Raw genomic sequence first — 14,684 nt, 5'->3', positions numbered from 1 at the left:
ACTGATCAACCTATTTCTTTTAGTACCAAATTATTTTGATAACAGCTTTCTAATAGAGTTTACAATCTGGTGCTGTTAGGCCCCCTTCCTTCTCATTTTTTAAAAATTGATTCTCTTGATATTATTGATTTTGTTCCTCTAGCTGAAAAAAATTTTTTAGTTCTTTATTATAAAGTAATTCTTTGGTATGGCATGAAATATGTAAATTAATTTGGGTAGGGTTACTTTTATTATATTGGTTCAGCCTATCTGTGAGTAATTAACAGTTCTTTAATTATTTAGATCTATCTTGACTTGTGTGAAGAATGTTTTATAACTGTGTTCATATTGTTCCTGTGTGTCTCTTGGCAAGAAGACTCCCAAATACCTTACATTGTCTGTAATTGTTTTAAATAGAATTTATCTATTCCTGCTGGAATTTATTCACAAAATACAGAAACACTTAAGATTCATGTGCATTTATTTTATATCCTGCAACCCTGCTCAAGTTAATTATTTTGATTAGTTTTTTAGTTGCCTCTTGAGGGTTCTATAAATCAACTAGCTTATCACCTGCAAAAAATGAGTTTTGTTTCCTCTTTGTCTATCTTTAAACCTAAAATTCTTTTTCTTGTGTTTAGCTAACATTTCTGGTATAATATGGAATATTAATGATAATAATGGACATCTTTGCTTCATCCCTGATCTTAATGGAAAAGCTTGGGAGCTTATCGCCACTACAGACAAAGTTCTCAGTTTTAGATAGATACTTATTTTAAGGAAAGTTCCATTTCTTCCTATTTTTTTTTTAGTGCTTTCAATAGGAATAGATGTTGTACTTTTGACAAGTTTGTTCTATATCTACCAAAATAATCTTAAGATTTTTGTTCATTTTGTTCTTAATATAGTTATAGTTTTCCAAATACTGAACCAGCTGTTTATTTTCTGGTGTAAACATCCTGGTCATAGTACCATAGGACCTCATTTTATATGACCAATATATTCCAAGGCCCTGGGTCACACAGATAGGAAGTGTCTGAAGCCAAATTTGAACCCAATCTGCTGAGCCACCTAGCTGCCCCTATTTTATGACTTTTCTTAAGCTTATCAGAACTACCAGTATCTCTACTACTCTTATACTCTGAGGTCATCATTACTAATTAACTATAGTTAATAAAACAAAAAGCAGTAAGGCAGTATGGACATGACTGGTATAAGTGTTAAAATTAATGGTTTGGCTAAATATATGAAAATTATCTTTTATTTACAAAAGAGGTGGAAAGAGTAAAAGCAGAGGAATACAAAAGGGTAGAGAAGACATTAACCTATCTAAATATTGTTCCAGTGTTTGGCTCAGCCAGGACTTGTTAACCTTCAACCAGAATTAAACTATCTCCAAAAGATAGGAAAGGAAAAGCAGCTATCCACTCACCCAAGTTCCCTTTAGGAGGCAGGTCAAGACAACGACTTAAGCTGGAAGATGACTCCGGAGGCAGCCTCTCTAATTCTTAAGAGTCCACTCTCCTTGGAGTGACTCTCTTCCTGAAGTCCACTCTCCCTTAGCCTTTTATAGTGGCTTCTTGTCTCCTCCTCTCTTCACAGGGGCCAATCACAGCTTCCAACTTGTCTAGCAGTGCCTAGGGGGTTCATAGTTTGTGGGAACTAGTTCCTTCACACCTTCTGGAGGGCGTGAACTCTTAACAGAATTCACAAGTCTCTGACTGTTGGGAGTATCTTGCTGGATTCTCACCCAGCACTAGGTAGGGTGTGAATTCACTAAGTGGTTTGCAAGCTCTTCCACCTAGTTCAAGCTTGTGTTGATTCCAAATTATTGTTAACCAAAGTGTTAACTCCAACAAGGCAAAGAGAACAAAGAGAATCAAGAATTTCCTTTTACACTGGGGCTAATGTTTTTGGGGGGAAAAGTAATGATTCACACCAATGTGTCACAGAGCACAAATGCATGTGATTGGCTGAACTGCTCAGAGACTTTATGTAGCTTGGATTAAAAAAAAAATTATCTAATGAAGTTTTCTGCCTTTTTTTCAGTTGACAATAGGGTATACCTGATTCACATGTGCTGAATTCACATAAAACAAGATCCAACTTATATGTTTTGGGAGATTTATTGCTATAGGCTCACTGCTGATTCTTTTAATTTTTTTTTTACATTTTCTGACTCTGTTTTAACTCTATCTGGTACTATATTTGTGCTATAGAGGGAATTCAGTAGGATCTTTCCTGTATATATTTTTCAAATACTTTATATAATACTAGACTTTCTTTTTTAATATTTGGTAGAATTCATCTGTAAATTCATCTAATCATTCCCCCCCCTTTGTGAATTAATTTGTGGCTTATTCTATTTCCTTTTCTATAATTTAGTTATTGAAGTACTCTATTTTCTTATTTTAATTTATTATATATAATTATAATATAATTAATAAGGTAATTAATTTAATTTACCTTAATCTAGGATAATTTATATTTTTTGTAAATATTTATCCATTTTCGTTAGGTGAAATAGTTCCTAATAATTACTTTTATTGCTTCTTCATTGCTTGTGAATTTACCATTTTCATTTCTGATACTAGTAATTTGGCTTTCTTCTTGTTTTTTCTTAGTCAAATTAGCCAAAAGTGTATTTTATTGGGTTTTGCACAACAAAAATTAGTTTCTAGTTTTATTTATTAATTCAATAGGATTTTTAATTTTCAATTTTGTTCATCTCTTTGACTTTTGAGATTTCTATTTTGGTGCTTAACTGGGGACTTTAAATGTGTTGGTTTTCTATTTGAATATACAATTCATTGATCTGCTCTTTTTCTCTTTTAAGAGTTTTGAAATATAAGTATTCTTATAAGTACTGTTTTGTCTATATCATTTTTATTTGCCCATGAACCCATCCATTCTTGTTTAAGAATTATTAAGTTATTTAGTTTCAAAATAATTTAAAATCTGTTTCAAAGGCCCTTTATTAAATATAATTTTATGGTAGGTAAAAGATATTTAATATTTCTGCATGTTTGTGAGATTTGTATGTCAGTGTGTGTACATGTTTTGTTTACCTATGTTTATCTGTTACAAAGGAGGTTTTTGTTCTGTTTTGATGAGGTACTAGTGACAGTAATGCCCCCCCAAAAAAAGAAAAGAAAAAAAAAGTATAGCATAAATGGAAATACAGGGCAGTTTTGAATCTTATATGCTGATTTTATTATATAATTAAAACAAGTTATGTGTAAGAAAGAGATTCACTGTTCATTTATAATCATTTTCCATTCTTTTATATATAAAAATATTCCTGGTTGTCAAGTTCAAACAACAACTAAAATAAAAATCCAAAATGTGGTTGGTACTCAAATGAGATAGAGAGCGTTATGGGAAATAAAGTGGATAATTCTGATTACACTGAATTTGAAAAGTGTTCACACAAACAAAACTGATGGAGTTAAGATTAGAAGGAAATTGGGAAACTTGGGAAAGCAATTTTTACAGCAAGTGTCTGATAATGGTCTCATTTCTCACATGTTCAGTGAACTGAGTCAAATTTATAAGAATACAAGTTATTCCCCAATTGATAAATGATCAAGGGATATGAATAAGTGATTTTCAGAAGAAATCAGAGCTATCTATAATCCAATGGAAAATGTTCCACATTACTATTTAGAGACTGAAAATTAAAATAACTCTGAGATACTACCTCACACCTATCAGACTGGCTATGATAGAAAAGGAAAATGATAAATGCTAGAGGAATATGAAAAAATAGGGATACTCATGCACTATTGGTAGAGTTGTGAACTGATGCCAACATTCTAGAGAATGATATGAAACTACGCCTAAAGAGCTATAAAACTGAGCATCCCCTTTGACCCACCATAACCACTACTAGGTCTTCACCCTGAAAGAAATCAAAGAAAAAGAAAAGGTCCTATATGTACAAAAAAAATTTATAGCAGCTCTTTTTGGGGTGGCAAAGAACTATGGAAGCTGAAGGAATGCCAATCAATTGGGGAATGACTGAACAAGTTGTGGTATATGATTATGATGGAAAACTACTATGCTATAAGAAATGCAAGGTGCTATCAGAAACCTCTATAAAGACTTCCATGAGCTGATACAAAGCAAAGTGAATAGAACCAGAAAAATATAGTATACAGCAGTGATGGCAAACCTATGGCACATAGAGCTCTCTCTCTGTGGGCATGCAGCTCCCTACCCCCACCCCATTCACTACTAAAAAGGCATAGGAAATTGGGTAGAGCTGCTCCCCTCCCCCTCTCCCTCTGTAACTGATGACATTTTTTCACTTCACTGCCCCTCTGCCCAGTAGCCCAATGGGAGTGTAACAAGGGTAGAGTGGGTGGCTCACAGGTGGCAGAGATGGAGGGCAGTAGAGAGCTCAGACCATTCCCCTCCCCCCTCTCTACACTCACTGAGGACATTCCTCTCTTCACCCACCTCTCCACCCAGCAGCTCAATGGGAGCGCTTCTTCCTTTGCGTGCGTGCGTGCGTGCGTGTGTAATGGACCATACCCAGCAAGGGGCATGGCATTCAGTCTAGGGGAGGGTGGGGCCCAACATTCCATCTCTAAAAGGTTGCCATCACTGGTTTACAGTAACAACAATATTGTTCAATTACTGTGAATGATTTAGCTATTCTCAACAATAACAATGATCCAAGACAATTCTAAAGGATTTAAGATGAAAAATGCTATCACCTCCAGAGAAAGAGATAATGGAGTCAGAATGCAGAGAAAAGCAATTTGATATAGATTCTGCATGATATAGTCATGCAGAATATTTTCATATTAGCCATAATGTAAAAGAAAATTCAGACCCCCCCCAAAAGAATAACATTTAAAAAGTATACTTCAATTGTCATTCAAATGTAAATAAAAATTAAGCACCTACTATGTGCCAGGCATTGTAAAAAGCATTGGCAATACAAAGAAAGGCACCGCTACCACCCTGGTACAGGCCCTAATCACCTCACATATATGTACTGTTGTTTCAGTAGCTAGCTGGTAGATCAGTCTGCCTCAGGTCTATTGCCATTCCAATCCATCCTCTATTAAGTCATCAAAGTGATTTCCTAAAGCATAGATCTGACTAAGTCACTCCCCCACTCAATAAATTTCAGTGACTCCCTATCTTCTAGGATCAAATACAAAATACTCTGCTTGGCATTCAAAGAGTTCTCCATAATCTAAATATCTCCTTAAATAGGATACTAGCAAAAAGACTCCAGCAAGTGATCAGAAGGGTCATCCACCATGATCAAGTAGGATTTATACCAGGGATGCAGGGCTGGTTCAACATTAGGAAAACCATCCGCATAATTGACCACATCAACAAGCAAACCAGCAAGAACCACATGATTATCTCAATAGATGCAGAAAAAGCATTTGATAAAATACAACACCCATTCCTATTAAAAACACTAGAAAGCATAGGAATAGAAGGGTCATTCCTAAAAATAATAAACAGTATATATCTAAAACCATCAGCTAATATCATCTGCAATGGGGATAAACTAGATGCATTCCCAATAAGATCAGGAGTGAAACAAGGATGCCCATTATCACCTCTACTATTTGACATTGTACTAGAAACACTAGCAGTAGCAATTAAAGAAAAAGAAATTGAAGGCATCAAAATAGGCAAGGAGGAGACCAAATTATCACTCTTTGCAGATGACATGATGGTCTACTTAAAGAATCCTAGAGATTCAACCAAAAAGCTAATTGAAATAATCAACAACTTTAGCAAAGTTGCAGGATACAAAATAAACCCACATAAATCATCAGCTTTTCTATATATCTCCAACACAGCTCAGCAGCAAAAACTAGAAAGAGAAATCCCAATCTAAATATCTCTATCTTTCTAGCCAGTCTTGCCACAAACAAACAAAAATATGCAAACAGAATAAATTGAAAGGGAAGGCTTTAGAATTAAGAAGGGTTAGGAAAGGCTTCTTATACAAGATAGGATTTTAGTTGGGAATTGAAGGAAACCAAGGAACCTAAAGAAGATGAGGAGAGAACATTTCAGGCATGGCAGATAACCACAGGAAATGCTGAGAGATGGAGAGTCTTGTTTGTGGAACAGACAGGCCACACCCATAGGAGCTAAGAATACACGGCAGGAATAAGGTGTAATTCAAAATTCCTGCATTTGGAAGTAGAACCCTTGTGGGTCATGATGAGATCAAGGTTAATAAGTCCATTCTCCTGTGTGGTAGAAGTAAAATGAACAAGTAGTTCAAAAGTAATTAAGAAGATGAAGAAAAGAAGGTATTTGAGAAACCAAGGTACATAATGAAGTCCCCTTAATATAAGGGTGGGTAGAGAGGAAGATTGTGAGCCATGTACATGAACATTTGAGAAAAGAGGGAGAATGACTTGGGGATTAAAAATCTCAGCAGTACAAAAACCTGCCAACGAATGCACACAAAATTTTTTTGGGGGGAGAGGTGGAATGGGGAGGAGGGGGACATGGATTTTCGTATAGGCCCAATCCCACTACTAATGGGCAAGGAAACTTTGACCTGCTCTGTTTCTAATCTGAGCTGGTATGTCTTTCCTTAGGCAGCCTAGCTCTGCCACCTCCCTCCAAAAGCCTCATCATATTAGTGCTGGACTTATTTCAGATACCTAATAAGCTTTGGCTCTACTACAGCTCAGTACCAATGTGATCCATAAACATTAGCTTTCCTCAGTAGCAGAGATTAGAGGTGGTGTTATAGGTATGTACCACCACACCAGCCTCTAGTTTGGTACAGGACTACAAAAATTATAAAATCTCATATGTTGGTCAGAGGCAGGAAACCATAAGTCCTCAGTGAAAATGCAAAATAATGGTATCTGAAGCTAAGAGATCACAAACTCAGTTCTAAAAGGGCCCACATAAGTCATCTAATCCAACCCCCTTATTTGACAGATGACTACGTGATGGTGATGCTCAGAGAGGTTAACTTGCTCAAGGTCACAAGACTTGACACATGTAAAACCCAGTAGAATTGAGTGTTGGCTATGGGAAAGGTGGGTGGAGGGGAGGGAGAGAACATGAATCAGGGGAAAATATTCCAAATTAATTAATTAAATAAATTTTTCAAAGTCACAAGACTGAAATCTAAACCCAAAAATCTAAATTCAGTGGTTTTCTTTAGCTGATCCTGAATCAGGAATTGAGCTTTGGCACTTACAACCTGTGTCACCATGGGAAAGTTAATTAATCTCTAAGCCTCAGTTTCCTTATAAATAAATAACATTTAGAGTTCTAAGATCACAAATTTACTTTGAGGAAACCAATTCACAAACCTCAATACACTATATAAATGTGTATTACTATTATGTTTATATCTAGAATTGTATAAATACATTATTTTTAAAATCTTTGGCTATAGCAGTCGAAAAAACCACAAGATGGCAATATTACTCCATATTTGGCCTCCCACCTCTGTGACTCTAAGCTGATTGGCTAAGTATTTATCTTGTCGAATTTCTAGTTGTTAAATAACAATGAAGTCATTTTCCAAGAGCTACCTTTTATTTCTTCTTCCCCATCTTATATCACTTTGACACTTTCCTACTATCTCCTTCATTCTGGACACAGGTGAAAAAGTGGCTTTCTTCTACGGCAAGGTCAAACTATCTTTCCATTGACTTCCTTGATCCCATACCCCTTTCTTCTATTTATTAAGTGCTTCCTATGTGCCAGGCACTGTGCTAAAAAGAATACAAAGAAAGACAAAAATACTTTCTGTTCTCAATGAGATAACATTCTATTAGGGTAAACAGGGAAACATCTTTTTACAAACAAGATATGTACATTATAAATTGGAGATAATCTCAGAGGGAAAGAACTAATTATCAAAGCCTGGGAAAAGTTCTTACAGAATGTGGAAATTTAGCTGAGACTTGAGGAAAACCAGGGAAGTTAAAAGACCAAAATGAGGAGGGAGAGCATTATAGGCATAAGGGATAGCCAGTGTCACTGAATAGAAAAGTAAGGAGGAAAGGAGATGTCAGGGTATGAAAGGTGTAAAAAGAGTAAGGACAGAGCTAAGTTATGAAAGATAAAGGATATGATATTTGATCATGGAAGTGATAGGGAGTCAATAGAGCTATTTATTAAGGACAAGACACGGTCAGATTTATTCTTTAGGAAAATCAATTTGATAGCTGAGTGGATAAAAGGAAAAGACTGAAGGCAGTGAGACTAATCAGTAGGATACTGCAATAATCTAGGAATGAGGTAGTTTGAAGCATCAGAATTGTGGCAGTCTCAAAGGAGAGGAGGTGTATATGAAAAATGTGGCACAAAGGTAGAAATGAAAGGACTTAGAAACTAATTAGATATGAAGAATGAGTTGAGAATGATACACTACGGTTGTAAACTTGAGTAATTGGGAGAATGATGATGTCAACAGAAATTATAAAGTCAGGAAAAGGGGAAAGTTTTTGGGGAAAGACAATGAATCTGGTGTTGGACAATTTTGAGCTGGCTAATAGATAACTGGTAAAATAAGAATGGAAGGCGAGAGAGCAAAGGTCTTGAAAAAAAGGTCTGAGAAGCATCTGCATAGAGATGATAATTGAATACATGTGAGCTGATGAAATCATCAAGTAAAATAGCACAGAAGAAAAAAAGAGGTCCCAAGAATTCATCTTGGGGATCCACTCATTGATAATAGGTGTCACCTGGATGAAGGATGGGGAAGAATCAAGATGGCAGATCAGATTAGAGGCAGCAACCCAGCTGAATGCTGCCCTCCACACAACTTTAAAATAACAAGTGAAGGGGCTTAGTGGATAGAAGGTTCTGAATTCAAATATGCTTTCAGATCATTCCCAGCTGTGTGACTCTGGGCAAGTCATTTAACCCTATTTGACTATTCCTTATCACTCTCTTGCCTAGGTACTGATACTTAGTATCAATTCTATAACAGATTATAAAGGCTTAAAAAATAATAACATGTCAAATCATATTTTAGTGTGGCAGAACTAACAAAAGATCAAGGTGAGATAATTTTCCAGCCTACGACATTAGAAGGTTAGCAGGAAAGCTCTGATACTATGGTGGGCACAGGTCCTGAAAGTGAGCACCAATTACGGGCATGGAAGTAGTAGCAATAGCTTCCAGAGCTTACAGTCTAGAATTGATAAAGGGGTCAGACAACTGATCAGAAAGAATTACAGAGGCCTATGAATGGGCATAGGACCAGGTGTTACTTTACAACTCTATGTCCAAAAGCAGTCCTGGGCGGCAATTCCAGGGTGGAAAGGTGTGACTGTGTTTGGTTACAAGGGAACAGAGGTCCTGGTCACAGTTCTAGGACCAAGAGGCTACAAAATGTGGTAACAGCTTAGAGGTGAAGAGGAGTGGCTTGTGGCTGTAGAGGAGCAGGAGCTCTTCTTGGGTAAAAAGACCAGAGCACAAACCAGGAAAGCAGTAAACCAGGAAAGAAAGATGATCACATCTCTCCAAGGAATATACCACACTTTGGAGGCACTAAAAACTTACAAATCTCCAGCAAAAACTTCTAAAAATAGCAGCATGAAAAAGTATGAAGACTGGAAGAACACCCGTACTCACCCATTCTCAGATGAGCAGAGCTCAACTTAAAGTTCAAAGTCAAGAAATAGGCTAGAAAAATGAGCAAACAACAAAAAGAGAACTTGACCATAAAAAGCTATTAATTTGGCAGTGAAGACCAAGACAAACTCAGAAGAAGATACAATGTGAAAACAGCTACCCAAAAAGTCTCAAAGAAAAATACTACTTGGACCCAAAACCAACATAAGAATTCTTGGAAGAGAGAAAGAGATAAAAGTGGTAATGGAAAAGCTGGGAAAAGAAATGGGAGTGAAACAAGAAAATTATAAAGAATTAAGAACTTGGTAAAAGAGGTACCCAAAAAATACTGAAGAAAATAATCTTAAAAACTAGAATTAGCTTAATGGTAAAAGAGACACACACAAAAATCATAGAAGAAATAATTAAAAGACAGAATTGGTCAAGAAAAAGAGGTACAAAAGTCCATTGAAGAAAATAATTCTCTAAAATTGAAATTGGGCTACTAATTCCATATGGCATCAAGAAAACAATAAAACAAAGCCAAAGAAGTTTACAAAAAAAGGAAAATATGACATACCTCATTAGAAAAACAACTTAACTGGAAAGCAGATCAAGGAGAGATAATTTAGGAATTATTGGACTTCCTAAAGACCACAATTCAAGAAAAACCCTAGACATATTTCAAGAAATGATTATCAAGGAAAACTACTGCCCCTCTGAATTAAATACAGAGGGTGCAATAGAGATTGAAAAGACTCTACCAATCACCTAAAAGAGATCCAAAATATAGTTCCTAAGTCAAAGACTACTTCAAAAAAGGAGGGGTTGGGGGGAAGGGGAGGAGAGAACTGAAATATTGTGGAACTGGGATCACACAAGATTTTAGCAGCTTCCATGTTAAAAGAATGAAGTGCATAAAATATATTACGGAAAGCAAAGGATCTAGAATTACAATCTATCCAACAAAACTGTGTTCAGGGGGAAAAGAAAATTAATGAAATTGAAAACTTTTAAGCATTCCTGATGAAAAGATCAGAGTAGAATAGAAAATATGACATTCAAACAGAAGACTCAAGGGAAGCAAAAAAAGGTAAACATGAAAGAGTAATCATAAGAGACTCAAAAAAAGTTAAATTTTTTACATTTCTATATGTGAAGATGATACATATAACTCTTAAGAACTTTATCTTTATTAGGGCAGTTAAGAGGAATCTACATAGAAGGCATGGATATAAGTCCAATTACATTGGAATGTTCTCCAAAGAATGAATGAGAAAGAGGGTAGCAATCATGATCTAAGACAAAGCAAAAGCAGAAATGGGCTTAATTAAAATGGATAATTAGGGAATCTATATTTCCCTAAAAGGTACCACAGACGATGAAGTATTATCAAAACATTTTACAGTGAATTTCTCGAATAAAGGCTTCATTTCTCAAATACAGAGAGGACAGAACTGAGTCAAATTTACAAAAATATGAGCCATTTATCAATTGATACACAGTCCAAAGATATGAACAAATTTTCAGAACAAGAAACCAAATCTATAAGTAATGTGAAAAAGTATTCTAAACCACTACTAATTAGAGAAATTCAAATTAAAACAACTGAGTTACCATCGTGAAAAATAACAAGTAATAATAATAACAAATGCTGGAGCAGAAGACGGAAAAATAAGTACACTAATCAACTGTTGGTGGAGTAGGGAACTATTCTAATCATTCCAAAGAACAATTCTGAACTATGCCCAAAGGGCTATAAAATTGTACATATCCTTTGTGCCAGAAATGCCCCAACTAGGATTGTACTCCAAAGAGATCAAAGAAAAAGGAAAAATATCTCTATATATCCAGAGATAGAAGTGATAAAATCTGAGTACAAACAGAAAATTTTGATAAGTGGCTCTTTTTGTAGTGGGAAAGAATTGTAAATCAACGGGATGCCCATCAATTGAGGAACAGATAAAAAATTTTGTGGCATATGATTATGATGTGATATCATTGTCATATAAGATATGAGAAGGGTCAGATAAATATAGTAAAAAACCTATATGAACTGATGCAAAGTGAAATGAGAACTACACAATCATTGTGCACAGTAACAACAATGTTGTAATGATGATCAACTCTCATTTGGCTATTCTGATCAATACAATAATCTGTCAAGATAATTCTAAAGGACTTATGAAAAAAAAAATGCTATCCATTTCCAGAGATGGAAGTGATAAAATCTGAGTAAAACTGAAATATAATTTTCTCACTTTATTTTTGTGTTTTTTAAAAATGTGGCTATAATGTGGAAATATTTGCATGATTTCACATGTATAATTGATATATTGCTTGTCTTCTCATTGGGTGTGGAATGGGTAAGGAAATTTGGAAATCAGAGTGCAAAGAGAAAAGAAAGTTCAAAATAAATACTAAGTTTTTGAAAAATGTTAAAAGCATTTAATAATTTTAAAAAAGATACAGCAGAGGCTTAAGAGGGTGTAGTCAGATAAGTAAGAGGAAAATCAAGAGAAAGCAACACCACAAAAACCTAGAGAAGAATCAAGGAGAAAAGGGTAATTGCCAGTGTCAAAGGTGATAGATCAAGAATGAGGATTGAGTAAAGGCCACTGGAATTGGCAATTAAGAGATCATAGGTAATTTTGTAGAAAACAGGTTTAGTTGATTATAATGCAGTCAGAAGACAGACTCTAGAGACTTAAGAAGCAAGCAAGAATAAATTCCCCTACTATCATTCCCACTCCATTTCATCTTTAATCTCTTCCTCCTATCTACTAGTTCTTTCCTTGCTACTTACAAATCAAAGCCAAATATCCTCCCTGAAAGGTCTTCTTAAAAAAAAAAAAAACAAAAAAAAACTCATTTGACTCTACCATTCCTACCTATCCTCCCTCCTCTTCTCGGCTAAACTCCTTGAGAAAGTCTTCTAAACAGTGCCTTCATTTTCTCTCCTCTCACTCTCTTCTAAATGCTCTTCAAATCTGTCTTGCCATCTCATCATTCAACAAAAAGTGTCTTTGTCAAAACTAATACTCTCCTTAATGTCTAAATCTAATAGCCTTTTCCTCAATTCTCATTCTTGACCTCTTTATAGTATCTGACACACCTTCCTTTGATTCTCTTCCTAACTAACTCCTCAGTTTTCTTTGTAGGCTTCTTTCTCCATGTCTTTGCCACTATTCATATCTTTCAAGGATCTTTTCTAGGACCTCTACTCTACTCTATATTATCTCGCTTGGTAGTGTCATCACATGCCATCACTTCAATCATCTTTATACAGATAATTCCCAGAGGAATTCCCTCTCCAGAGTCTCAAATCTGCATCTATTACTGCTTTCAGTACATCTCAAAATGGATGTTCCACAAGCATCTCAAACTCAACAAGTCCAAAACGGCACTTATCTTTCCCCCAAAATGCTTCCCTCCTCTGAACTTCACTATTACTGTCAAGATCCCTATCATCCATCTAGTCATCTAGGCTGGAAATCTAAATGTCATCATTCTTAACTCCTCATCCTTACTTAACCCACATATATGTCATGAAATATTATTGTGCTACAAGATATCACAGAAGATAGAGCACTGAGACTGTAGTCAAAAAAACCCGATTTCAAAACAAGCCTCAGACACTAGTTGTGAGATCCTAAAGTCACTTGACTGCTATCTGTCTCAGTTTCCTCAAATATAAAATGAGGATAATAATAGTAGCCATTTCATAGGGCTGTTCAGAGTACCAAATGAGTTAATATTTGTAAAGTACTAAGCACAGTACACGATACACTTAACACTGATTCCTTTATTCTCCTCCCCGCCTCAATTGCTGATGGAGCTGTAAGACACAACCTCTTGATTGGTCTCCTGGCCTCAAGCCTCTCCATATTCAAATCTATCCTCCAATCAGCTACAAAAAAGTTTTCTAAAACACCAATCTGATCATGTCACATTCTATTCCTATGGATTACTATTAACTACAAGTTCAAATATAAACTCTTCTGATATTTAAAGCTCTTCATAGGGGGCAGCAGGGTAGTTCAGTAGATTGAGAGTCAGGTCCAGAGATGGGTTCAAATCTAACCTCAGACACTTCCTAGCTTTGTGACCCTGGGCAAGTCACTTGACCCCCACTGCCTAGCCCTTACCACTCTTCTGCCTTGGAGCCAATATACAGTAATGACTCCAAATTGGAAGGTAAGGGTTTAAAAAAAAAATTCTTCATAACATGAAGTTGGCTTGCTTTTTTATCTTAGAAGGAAGATGGAGTCACCTCACTAATGATTTCTGAGAGGGTGGTTAATAGTAATAGTAAGGTCAGTGTTTTAAGAATATTAATTTAGCAACTAGGTGAAAGATGGATTGGAGTAAGGATTAGGAGCTGAAAATTCAACTAGAAGATCACAGCAATAATCCATCCAAAGCAAAAGAAACTATAGATTAATATCCCTAATGAACATTAATGCAAAATTGTAAATAAAATATTATCAAAGACACTATAGCAATACATCAAATGATTTTACACTAAAAGAGGATTCTCAGAATTTTGCTGCTACTAAGTCACTATCTTGGCTCCGCCCCTGATTATATATATATATACTATGACCAGGTTAAATTTCTATTCAGAATGCAGGACTGACTCAATACCAGGAAAACTAAACATAATTGTCTATATTAATAACAAACCAAAACCATATACATATGAATATCAACAGATGTAGAAAAGGCTTTTTGACAAGATGCAACATCCATTTGGTTATAAACAATAGAAGGCAAAAGAATAAATGGATATTTCTTAATATAATTAGTATCTATTAACAAGCACATGAAGAAGTGTTCTACATCTCTTATAATCAGAGAGATGCAAATCAAAACAACTCTGAGGTATCACCTCACACCTAGCAGATTGGCTAACATAACAGCAAAGGAAAGTAATGAATGCTGGAGGGGATGTGGCAAAATAGGGACATTAATTCATTGCTGGTGGAGCTGTGAACTGATCCAACCATTCTGGAGGGCAATTTGGAACTATGCCCAAAGGGTGCTAAAAGAATATCTACCCTTTGACCCAGCCATAGCACTGCTGGGTCTGTACCCCAAAGAGATAATGGACACAAAGACTTGTA

At 35.6% G+C, this 14,684-nt stretch overlaps 1 protein-coding gene across 10 annotated transcripts in view; it reads right to left on the bottom strand.

Moving 5' to 3' along the window:
- GATAD2B (GATA zinc finger domain containing 2B) overlaps positions 1-14,684 on the bottom strand; it is a 102,173-nt gene that overhangs the window by 36,538 nt on the left and 50,951 nt on the right. The gene's annotated exons all lie outside the window — the stretch shown is intronic.

The sequence above is a fragment of the Monodelphis domestica genome, chromosome 2 (assembly GCF_027887165.1).
Source record: "Monodelphis domestica isolate mMonDom1 chromosome 2, mMonDom1.pri, whole genome shotgun sequence".
In the NCBI taxonomy this organism is placed as follows: Eukaryota; Metazoa; Chordata; class Mammalia; order Didelphimorphia; family Didelphidae; genus Monodelphis; species Monodelphis domestica.
Note: the sequence above shows the minus strand (reverse complement) of the source record. Positions and strands in the feature narration are given on the sequence as shown.